We start from the raw sequence: 12601 nt of genomic DNA, 5'->3' as shown, positions 1-12601 counted from the left end.
GACCCTGACGGCAGTGCTGAAGGGACAGAGAATGGTAAAAACTTGTTATAATGAAGTAATTGGTGAGTTCACTGGAGTTGTGCAAAAGAAAAACGTGTTAAAAATGAAAAAACTTTCTATTAAGATGTGACTGAAGATCTGGCTACAGGACACTAATACAAAGACTAGTTTTATGGTGATATAAAAAACTAATGGTTTAGAAGCAGATTGTCATCTATGAAACAAAGATATAGAAAGGACAGTTAAATACCTGTTATTTAATTAGGTTTATGCTTATAAGCAGTTATGGATAAATTATTACAAGAGATTCTTTTAGCTTGCAAATAGGAAAAACAACCTACATATTTAAAACTATTACATATATTTTGGCTTGTTGCTATACTCATAACCCTGTAGAGGTAGTARTGACAAGATAAATAACTGATAATAAATATTTCCATTAGGAACGATCTTTGACTAAAGCCTCAGACACATTGCTAACGACTCTTGAATATCTAGTTAGCATGTGCATTTGTCACAAAACACATCGTTGGTTGTCTGCTTCTTTCTATTTAAATCATTCTTTAAAGTACATAAACACCAACATTTAAACTCAGCAAGCATATTTGAAATAACTGAGAAGCATATTTAATGCAGACCAAAACACTCATCTCCTAATGCTCAAAGCTCAGTATTCATTCTATTTGCAACTGATTTCTTGTATTAAGATAAACAGTTAACATATTCACCAAATTACTAAGGTGAAAATTTGTCTTTTACAGGAACTAACCAAGAGGCCTTGTTGTCCTCTCCTTACCGTTAAACTACAGCCTTTAGCATTAAAGAGCCTCTTTAACAATATAAAAGTTGTCTTAAAACTGTAAGTCACATGAACTAAGCATGGGGTCACACCTCAGCATGGGAGTGGGTGATACTAGGAAAATCCCAGCTTTTGAGCAGAGAGATCGTACCCCCTCCTTTCCCTGCGACATCAGAGCATGGCACAGGGTCTATCACACATTTTTAATAAACAGATTTTCACCAGGGTTGGCTGCACAGGCACTGTTGCACTCACAGAGCTCCTCTCAGACAGGAATTCCCATGCTACAAACATGCAACAAACATGTAAGCCTCGAAGATTAAAGGAGGAAGCAAACTAATAATCATATATTAAGAGACAGAAGCAATAAGAGCCATTATAGACATGCTATATGGCAAATACCTTCTTCCTCAATTGGTTTCAGGAAAAAAAAAAAAAAAGGTGTATTTGGAGTATTTGTGCAAGAATACCATGCTTCTGAATGGAAGGTTAATGCTTGTTTACAGCTGTGATCTTTAGTCCAGGGAGGACTGTATCTATAGCTATCTTACTCAAGTGGGAATATTCGTGACTCTAAACATCTTACAGAGACCGTAAAATGCATAGCATAAGCATTTTTGTTTTTGTTGATTTTAGATTTTATGAATAACATTCCGTGAATGAGATAAGGGGACATGTAACCAGCTTTAATGTTCATATAGGCACTTAGCTTGCAGAATTGCTCTCTAGGTCAGGCACCCTCTGAAAGTCAATTGATTGTATATGTTCTAGTACTCAGATTTGAAAATCTTTGTTCTTTAGAGAAACTGCAGCTTTATAGGGTTATTAGTGTTCTTTTAAACAAGATTTTCTTTACCAAGGCAGTTTTGGACAAGTGGGAATTCCTTTTGGGAGGGTCAGGAATTAATTAGAATTGCTCTATGAATAGAATTTTATACAGCAGAACCCAGTAGGTTTGAAATTTAATGCCTCAGTCTTCATTGGCATAATTTATAGATAAATCTCAGTCATTAAAAGGGGCCTTTTTATCATATTGAAACATATGGAGCATGCTTACATTAACATTTGAATGCACTTAAATATTTTAAAAAATATTACGCTCTTTTGGATCAGCTAGTCATAAATCAATTATTAATTTATATAAAAGTTAGAAATAGAATAAACCAATATTTTATTTTTTCTTTGCTATAAAAATGTGGACAAACAGGCTTTTCAAACTTGTTTTACACTATTACTAGCAGCACCGTCATATTTGTTCTCATTTTTTAGGGGTCTACCAATTTGATCTGGCAGATTGAGTGGTGCAACGCTACTCTTTCTCTCTAAAAAAGATGATGGATATATGAGAGTAGCTTTTTTCCTGCTGTTCATGACTATGTCCATTGAGGATATCTGTGGTGAATGGCAAAACACATTAATGTTATAATGTGGCTATAAAGTGGCTCTAGTCATCATCAGAGCTGGAAACCAAATTTTCTTTATTCTTATTTGGTATAAAGAATATCCAAATGTTTTTATTCTAAATAAGCAAGAAGCAGTTCAAACAGACTAATCATTACTACTGGTTTATGTAAAGTAGCTTTATCTAGTGGACAAGCACACTTCTGACTATAGAAAAGATTACAAAACAATGTATTTTTAGTGCAAAGTGTGGATAAAAAGAGTAGCATGATGAAATTTTTCATTGTTTTCCTGAAAGAACAGGATTAGTTTTCAAAAGCCAACTTAGTATTTTTACCCCAGAACACCTTTTTAATGCAATTTAAAACCTTAGAACGCAATTCTACACTATGTTGATGAGAGCTGGCCAGGCAGGTACCCAAACAGTCAGGTATTTGTTCACATGCAGACTTTATTATTGCTGCTTCAACAGTTTGTAACTCACAGACTAAAATTCCTTGCACATGAAGAAATTTCTATGAAATAATCCCTACATTCCATGGTAGAGCGAGAGCTGGATACTCGGCATGGAGAAAGAGGTCTACAAACATTGCTGCTGGAGAGCATGTCCCCCATCTCAAAGCCATATTTTGTTTCACTTATCAAAATACTTCTATTATCCCATTTCTCTGATAATCAGTGACCAAATACATGAAAAGCAGGGCAGGGAGGAGGGGAGGAAGTGTCCCTTAAGGTCTATGATAACTTTGGAAACTTTCTGAAAGGGAAGGAGGAAGCAAACCTATTTGCCCTCCCAAAACCATAAAAGGATGCTCTGGCTGTTGTGCTGAAATAAGTTTACTCTCTTCTTTGTATTGTATTATTAACAGTAATGTGGTTTCTAGCAGATGATCTTGCTGTCGCTCAGGAGCATTATTGGCTCTATTAATGGAAAGAGGAGAAAGTCATTAGCCATTAGGTTGGTGGAGATGCCTATATTGGTAGCCACAGAATAGAAGACACAAACGGAATATTAAAGGCAGTGACTAGAAGGACTGCAAAATTAGTTCATGCAAAAAATGCAAGACAAATCACTCAAAATAGATAACAACAAACACAGCCTGTGATAGCCAGGGTATTTATAGCTGGTGCAGCAGCAGCAGTACGTCCAGCCAGCCGCCTCCTACCTGACATGGCAGCGGGCCGGGGCCGTATGGGGCCCGTAACAGGAGGCCTGGGATTACAGACCTGTTGTGAGCACATTGCAGGGATGCGAGTGCCTCTGCGCAGCCAAGCTCACCCCAGCGGGGCTCGCGAGCTGCCTGTCCCCGGCTGACCGGGGCCGGCGGCTTGCGGGGCCACCGACGCCACCAGGCCACGCGCCACCGCGGCGGGCCCGAGGCCGGGTGGCCGTGGCACCGTGCCCGGGCTAATGAGCAGCCTCAGGAGCCCGGCGGCACAGAGCGGGAAGGCACAGGAGGAACGAACACGGCTCCGGCAAGCGGGGCTGGCGCTGGCCCCGAGCCAAGCGGCTGCAGGGCCATGTGGTGCCGCCATGGCCGGCGCCCAGGGCCGCCGCGGCACTGCCGGCCACAACACACAGAGGATGAACTGCTCTCTGCTCACTCCTCACCTTCCCACCCGCCTGTTGCATAATACACGTGTTAATAACCGAGATCCGTGCCTGGATAACGTATTTTAATACAGTCACAGGACAAGTGATCGACTCCTGGAATTTCCCACATGCAGCCCATTAGGATCGCATTAGAAGTCATTTTTGGAAGATGAAAAAAATATATTAATTTATGGTTTTCATCATTCAAAACAAAACTTGTCAAATAAGCAAGTAAACAGACTTAAGAACACATTTACTTTGAGGTCTAATTGAGGGTTTCAGATACAAAGCTTCTAAAGTAGCTTTCAGCTACTGCATATGGCTTAGAGGGCACTTTTTCCTTGGTTGTTCAATAGCCACTTCCAAATTAAAGTGAAAGTTCTGCTTGTAAGCACTGTCTGGAGCTAATTAATGTATCCAGACACCACCGAGCTGGCTCCTGGTCAAGAAAGGCTGTGAGGGCTGGAAACTGTGCTGCTTTCACGTCTGGACTCAACCGAGACTTAACAGTTTACGGCTGTGCCTACCAGGAAACTCTTGTGCTTAGTGATCAAAAGGAAGTTGGAGCTGGTCAGAAAAATATCCTCTGAAATTATTTTTCAATGCAAGGAAAAGGAAAAAAGAAAAAAGCACTTGCCATAAGCATTACTGCCCTCTTCCAGACCCAAGGCAGAAGCCAGCCTATTTGCACTCAGTCTCTTTGGTCCAGCAGGACATGGTATGTACTGGTTCAAACAAGTGCATTAGGGAAAGAGGCAAAAAAAAAAGTTTTTTAAACCTGCCATTTCATTATGCAATTCACATACTTCAAAATTAAAGATGATAAAATGTATTTGAAGTAACAGCGCCATAAGGATTGCAGGGATTTTACCACATTTCTTGCAGTAGCAAGTCCCACCTCACAGTTACTCCACCAGAAGAGTCACATCACCTGGCACGCACACCTCTCAGATAAACACAGCATATCATCATTCACAGAATTCACAGAATTCACAGAATATTTAAGGTTGGAAGGGACCTCTACAGATCATCTAGTCCAACCTTCCTGCTCAAGCAGGCACACCTACAGCATGACTCCAAGACAGACAAAATAAAGAAAATCAGGTCTAACATTCAGGTCTACTGTTCCTAGTTGGCTGCCATGGCTCTGGACAGACATGAGGCACTGGTGCAGCTCTCCATTGGTGACCTCCCTTTACAGTGAGGACAACAGCCACATGTGCATCTGCAACAGAGCCTTCAGACAACCAGAAACAACACAGGTTCAGCCTCTGCAACTCAACTCCTTCCAACATGCACAGCTGAAAATCAGCACACTTTCCCCTAGCTGACTGAGTAGTGTCTTCCTGTGCTCCCTTCCTCTACCTAGAAAGAAGTACGTTGTATGGTGTATTCCAGAAAGGAAAGGGTTTGGCTCACAGAGTGGATTTTTTTTTTTTGAGGGCAAGGAGGGAAAGAGTTCACTTTTGGCCTTTTTTAAAAGAATAACAAGTTCTATTGCTTGATGTTGGAATAATGTTTGCTTCCTTTGCTGGTATTTCATTTAATAGCAAATCACTCCAAGTTGTTCTCCTTCCCATGTCCTGAAGAAAACTCCTTTTCTCTTTTATTGCATTCTGTCCCTGGTGACCTTGTTGATCAAACTTTCCCCTTAGAGAAATTCTTTACACTGGTCCACACAGGTTGCACCTAGGGAGGAGCAATTGTCTCAGGGAACCAGAAGAGACAAATAAGTTAAATTTTTGAACTATAACTCAGGCAAGTCTGTGCCATAGCAAGTGCTTAATATTAAAGTTCGCTCAATGGTTTAACCATCATGAGATGGTTAATTGATTTTTTTTTCCCCCTGAACTCATGTTCAAGATGAAATTTCACCATTTTAGCTTCTTCAGTTTCAACCCAATTTGAGGAAAGACATCAAATGTTTAAATACTGTGATTTCTTGTTGGACAGAAATTCTGATTTTTATCTCAGCTCTAATCAACATAGGCTTGTTCAAGGAGATAGAAATAAGCCAATTACAGGTTTTCTCAGCACAACTAATTCTTACATGGAGAAAAAGATTTGGAAATGATTAATCAAAACACAGACATTCAAGCATATTGAATGAAGTTATCTGTGTTTTGGTTTTTTAAAAAATTGAGTTTTAGGACTTACAATTTAAGTTGTATTGCCTGAGCATATGTTTCCTAGTATGTTGCCTCAATATTTTCTGGATTAAGGAGTACATTACTTCTTTTTGGTTACTACGCAATATAACAAAGTTGGAAACCGCTAATGCACATAAATGGCAATGCACTGATTTAATAAGTGCAGATAGACATCTATATTTGACCAACCCTCGCGACAGTGTCTGGAATGACTGCATCTTCCAGCATCACGTCTCAAAATAATTATATCAGTCTGGTGGGTGCCGAGTCCAGTGTTCATCTCTGCCCAGAGAAACAGTGCTCATCCATGTCAGAACACAGTGGGGCATTTGCTGGCCTGTTAAGGGCACCAAGGCGTAAACTCAGGACTGTTCACCGGTGGTAAAACACATGGGTGCTGGTAGCACCCCGTACTCCTGCTTTGACATACTAGAAGAAGGGATAGCAGAAGTATTTGAGGATGGTAGGGCCGAGGCAACGGAGCTGGCATGTCAACTGCATCACCCAAGACCGTATGGGAAGTTGAGGGCTACGCAAGGTGTATGTGGTTACAGCCGAGGGCTGCTCCAGAGAGGGGAGTACTAAAAAACTGCAGAAAGAAGGGAATGGAGAACAGATATTTCTTGAAAAACAGAACCACAGTTGGATACAACAGATCTAAGATGAGTTTCTCATCATAGTTGGCAGCTTTACCCATTTGTTAGCTGAAGATACTAGAGGTACATTACCTAAATTACTCAGAAAGGGGCTACCCAAGGACCTTGGATGCAGAATTCCTCCAAGATTGAGACCTAAACATTAGTACCAGTTAGTTTTAAAAGCATAGCTGGATCCAGGATTTTATAACTTGAAATACTCTCTCCTGTTCTTCATGTGTGTGATGCTATGATCTGTTATCATTATAGCCTACAAACACTTGACAGACAGTGAAGTGCTCTCACAGAGAACTTCTTCCCCTCCCAACCCAGCCTCTGAAAAACATTAAGACTGCAAGTAAACATACAACATAGCTATATGTTTTACAGGTCTAGTCTTTCTGCCTTTACAGGTTTTGTTATAGCCATTGCATACCTTTGAACACCAACAGAAATTCATAGAGACACAGAAGATGTTTTTCATTGATTTTTCATCTTATTTTTAAAATTGTTCTTTTTTTTTTTTGTATTTTGGTGACATAACAGTGCACAGTATTTCATATCTAATATTAGCTCTGGTAGTTTTCCTAATAAAAAAGTCCATAACCCTTCGGTGACCATATGGCATTACATATGTTTAGCCTGAACTGCAGATGTAACACCCAGAAAACGTTGTCCTGTAGCTGATCTAGATGTTAATCTGCAAACTGAACAAGCAGAGAAGCTCTCAACCTGTTATGTCTGAGAGCCACAGCACAAATACACTGTCATAGCACAGGCACGTGACCTTACAAAAGCTCCAAAAATGGAATCTGAGGCAGATATTTATTTTTACAGTGCAGGTATTTGACATGAAAAAAGCTGAAAATTTCTAGCATGTATTAGATTTATTCTGACACAATGCGTAATTTCAGTGAAATAAGTGGAACTGGGTCCCAAAAGGCTCCTAGTTAAAAAAAAATCTGATAAAAATACCTGACACGAAGCAAACTTCTGAAGCTGTTAATCCACAGTTTCTCAAATGCAGGGTAGCATTTCTAGCCACATCAAGAATGAACCCAGACTAGTCAGTAGCCCAACAAAAGTCCAAGCATAACAACAACCACAATTCATCTAAGTCCAATTCACAATTTTAGTTAAATTCACAGAACCCGCTTCACCACCTTTTTAACAACAACTAAAAATTAAAAAGAAAAAAGAAAGAGAAAAATACTGAGTACTTAGACCTACAACCAATATGCTATGCTTCCCTACTAAAACACCCCATTTCTCTCTTTTTTTCTTTTTGTGGTTTACTTGTTCATATGCTTCTGAAATGTTCAATGAAGAAAAAGAAAATAACCTTAAGAAATCTCCTGAGCAAAAAGCTGATTGCAGCCTGATCTTATCAGAGGAAATAATCTTTCTCTGGAATACTTACAAAAGATCAAGAGAACTCATACAAAGACAGACAAGGTAAGAAGACATGAAAATAATAAGAGCAGTGTTTTATATAGAGTATAATGGTTCTTTTCCTTCTCCATTACCAGCGTTTCTCCTCTCTTCCAAAGTCTGAATTACAGAAATACAGAAATTTAAGTGATTTTGTGGAGCTGCTAAAAATTTACTGAACATACTGAACATGCTGTAATCCTAGACTCTTTGACAGAGGAAAAAAGGAGTATAACTCAGGTGCTAGAGTAGTTTGATGCACAAGAACAGAGTCACCTATGAAAGCTGTATAGTACAAGTGGTTTAAAAAATAAGAGGAACATTTTGATAGTCTGTCATAATATTGTACATTGTCAACATTTTTTTCATTACATTCTAGTGTACAAAGGCATATCTTCTTCCCACTTAATTCCTAACTAGCTATTTGTTTAACTACTGCTATCTCTTCCCATACTGGCTTAGATACTAAAAAGGTCTTGTGCTCTGTATTTGACCAGTGCCTAGAACAAATATTCAAAGCAAATAGGAGCTACTAGGAACTGTGTAATGCAGAGGGAAAAAAAAATGATGAAAAAAGAAATTGTCACCTGAAGAGAAAAAAACATAACCACTAATTCACACTCATGTTGAAATGTAGGACAAGTTATAAGAAGAACCCTCAACAGCAGGATTTTATGATCTGCAAAACATTTATCTCCATAACAAATGAGTATCTTTCCACAGAATCCAAATGCTTTTAAGTATTTACCAGCCTTGTGAGATGCAGTATGCTATTTTACAGATAAATCAATTACTGGAATATTCTGACTTTAAGTTATAGACATTATTAGCTGCCAGTTATGAAAATTACAAAGATTAGGTCAGTAACACCTTTTTTGCTGAGTCATTTTGCAGTACTTTTCACTTACTAGCAAGAAGGACCAGGCTTTGTCTTTGCTACATTGTCTCACAGTATGTTCAAACAAGAAGTGGGGATGGTTTTACCTGGAAATTTAGCATTCTGAGCACTCATTTCCTTCCCACTATTTTCCCATTGGCCTTCAGATGATTTTTTTGTTTGTTTGTTTCTTTATTGAATTGTTGCAGAGAGAACCAAACAGCAAAGATGTATGAGGTACATAATCTTACGTCTTTCCAATGGGCTTTAGATTGAACGAGCTTTTACATACTCATCATCTTGGGTTCTTAAGCACTAATAGTCTTTAAAATTCCAAGTCCATTGCAGATTTTAGAACCCATTTGGAGGTTTTTTTTTTTTTTTTATGATTTCTTTATATCAAAAAAGGGTGAAAATTTCACAATAAATAAAATCTATAATTTGCATACCAGTTACTTATACATTTCAGAGTTAAGATCTTGTCATTACTAATCGTTAGATGACAAAAATATTTCAGCAGTTACATTGCTTGGGACTATTCAGCATAGTTCAGATCTCTATCTAGTATAACACATTATCCTATTCCAAGAAAGTTTGTGCCAGCGGGTTCCTTCCTTCCACCTCAGTGTGCATGCCAGTTGATGAACTGGGCTTAGAGTTAATTTTCGGTAAATGTGCAAACATAATATGCTTTGTCATATTGTGTGATTGGTCCTCTAATTTACAGAGTTTGGTCCTTTCCCAATTTGATAGTTCTCTAAAGAGATACTAAAACAGCAGAACAAACATTTTAAATTGAACTATTTTATTGCATTAACCTTCAGAACACAGATCCTCTGTTGGCATTTTTTGAGAATAAAATTTCCTCAAATAGGCATAAAAGGTGAATTTAAAGAGATTGTAAATATTAAAAATACACAGACTGGTAACAAGAGGTTTTAGTAGGGTTTTAATTATTCATAAATTGTCCTGGTATTTCCTATTTACTAAAGAAATGACCACATAAACAAAAAGCTTAAGAGATGTGGTGCAAACATATTGCACTGTATTTCATTTTAAAGCTCTGTCTCAAGATGAACCCAGTACAGCTGGAAGAACAAGCAGAAACTTAGATGGTGACTGCAAAGAAGAGGAAAGTTCAGCAAAGCTTGCAGACTGCAAATTACTACCTTACTCTCATCTACAGCCATCCAAGCTGATGTGAACCTGTCCTTGTTAGACTGTTCTCTCTAGAGCCTCCTTTTCTTTTAAATTATCATTAGGATATTCCTCCCCCCCGCCCCATAACATGTTGCCATTGGAGGGACAAAGAAAAAGCAGAATGCTCCAGGTCATATGAATCACTAAAACTCTATGCCTTATTTTCAGGCAGCTTCATCTAACAGCTGCACGCAGTCCAGACCACCTTGTTCACCTTAGAGTATTGACAAATTTGAGACCTAAGTAGGCATGATTGGAATATCTACACTGAAAAGGATGTCATTTTAGTAGAAACATGGTGCAAATACATAAATACCAAAGTGACGCATTCACTCCCCATGAACGGATATCTTTTGCCATCCTGCCCACCTAGATGTTCATCTCCTCCTTCACTGCTAGGGCAATATAATGAAAATCTTAACACGGAAAGATGGAGGTTAAATCCTGCGTGAGAGGAACAAGCACTCGCTGAGTGTTAGCACAGGAGATGCACAGGCACCGATCGCTCCATGTGGGCTGGAGCTAGGGCTCACACAAGATAATTCTCTGCAATAATACAGTAAAAGAACACATTTTTCTTTAAACTCTTAACCTAAGGCACAGACTGTGGGGATTGGTTCCCCCAAGAAGTTACTTTTATCATCTTTCCCCCAACACTACATCCTGAAAAAGTCCAAGAAAATAAAATACATGTCTTCAATGGTTTTTTTTTGGTTATTGTTTCTTTACCCATTTTTCAGTTCCTTTTCCATATACCTTTGAAGTAGACCTTAGAGAATTCATATCATGCTTTTGATATATATTTGGTTTAGTGTTCTACGTTATATTGGATTTAATCATGGGGTCACTTGAACCAAGCAGCTTTGCTGTTTCTCATCTACTAACTGCACATTTTTGCTGAGATTGGACAGGACAAGTCCTATTAGGATTCTGACACCACAGGTCAATAACTTTTTTTTTTTCAACCTTCCTATAATTTTATTTTTTCATTGTGCTATGCTGTTCAGTTTTCAAGTTCATACCAGGAAATTGAAATCACCCCCATCATGACAACTGGATTATTTTCCCTATTCTTGCTCTTGTCCTGGTGATACCTGCTGTTGTCTTCCTTGTCCCATGAGACACCTGCATCTTTTTGCCCTACTGATTCTATTGTGAGGATGTACATATGCTTAACACAGAGGATTTAGATAAAAAAACTAATTTTGAAGGTAACTGTATAATTCAGCAGCTTTTACAAGTTACTCTTTACATTTAGTGTAGTTTAACCTTCTTTTCAAACTCTTCAGGTAGGTAAAAAGGAAGAGTTCTATGGAAAGCACCTGCACACCACTTGCACAGCCCCTGAGGAGCCTGATGGAGAAATGGGGCAAATAGGTGATGACGATAAATATCGTCATCGTCTAGAAAAAGGTCAAGTGGTAGAAACAGAAAAATGTTTGACTTCATTCAACAATAGAAAGAAAAAAAACCATCAGAGCAAAGAGTGAAACTGTACTTGGAAAGACTTTGTTTTGTCCTTTACTTATTTTGCTGTGTCTGTAGATATTGCAAGCTCACTTACAATCTCACATACAGTTTTGCTTCTGCTCTGATTAAATGCTATACAGGATCCAGTCTTCCTGGTTAAATGCGCATAAGGCTCTGCATTCACTTTCTGAGAACTGCAACTCCGATAACACATACAGAAAGAAAAATCTCTTTCCTATATAAGGCAGTATATGAAGTGAGCAACAAGATATCACCACTATAAGTAAAGCTGCAATATCCCTTTTTCTAATAAGTCCATTCATCAGTGCAAGGAAACATTTGTCTTCCAAGGGAAGCAATGGCTTCCAATAGAGGAGAGTGAAAAATAAAACTTTGGCCATCAGTTTACTGGAAAAAAAGTATGATAATTTGCAGTCTTTGTGGGGCAAGGAAATGCACTAGGGGTTACTGTGGTTTATGTTTGTATTGACTGTGTTGGTACAACGTGCTCACATCTTGGGGGTCACTACTCCCTTTTTGCAACAGAACAATAATCATTTAGTGATTTTTTTTCCCCTTCATATATGTTTTTCATCTTTGCGTTTCCTGCACTACTATTTACGAGTGATGAGAGCAGACATGACAAGGCATATTTTGGAGAATATCAAAAATGACAAGAAGTCAGTTAAAGCTTTTGGAGAACAGAGTAAATAGTAAGCTGGCTACTGCTAGCTGAAGAAACGATAAGAAAAGTAAAGACTGCTTTTAAAACAAACAAATGAAAGAAGTTTCCTACCCTTGTTTCTTGATCCTCTTTTGAGAGTAGACCTTTGATCATTGCCAGCATCTGAGAATTGAAAATATCCATTAAAAGTGTAGCAATACCTTTCTCATAAGGAACAGGTTATTCTCACTTCTCTTATCTCACATAGAGGCAGCATTTATCAGAAGGTCTTGAACTTAGAGACCTTTAGCTACCACTAGAATACGAGTAAATAATACACAAGTTACTCAGAGAATATATCAATTGAAGACTCAAGCCAG

At 38.5% G+C, this 12601-nt stretch overlaps 1 long non-coding RNA gene across 1 annotated transcript in view; it reads right to left on the bottom strand.

Annotated features, from left to right (window-relative positions):
- LOC112958185 overlaps positions 1-12396 on the bottom strand; it is an 80342-nt gene extending 67946 nt beyond the window's left edge. The window contains exon 1 of the long non-coding RNA XR_003251376.1: positions 12354-12396. This is a non-coding gene — a long non-coding RNA (uncharacterized LOC112958185). The remainder of the gene's footprint in view (positions 1-12353) is intronic.
- Between the last annotated feature and the right edge of the window lie 205 nt (positions 12397-12601).

The sequence above is a fragment of the Nothoprocta perdicaria genome, unplaced genomic scaffold, assembly GCF_003342845.1.
Source record: "Nothoprocta perdicaria isolate Ctin4 unplaced genomic scaffold, notPer1 scaffold_81, whole genome shotgun sequence".
NCBI classification, from domain to species: Eukaryota; Metazoa; Chordata; class Aves; order Tinamiformes; family Tinamidae; genus Nothoprocta; species Nothoprocta perdicaria.
Note: the sequence above shows the minus strand (reverse complement) of the source record. Positions and strands in the feature narration are given on the sequence as shown.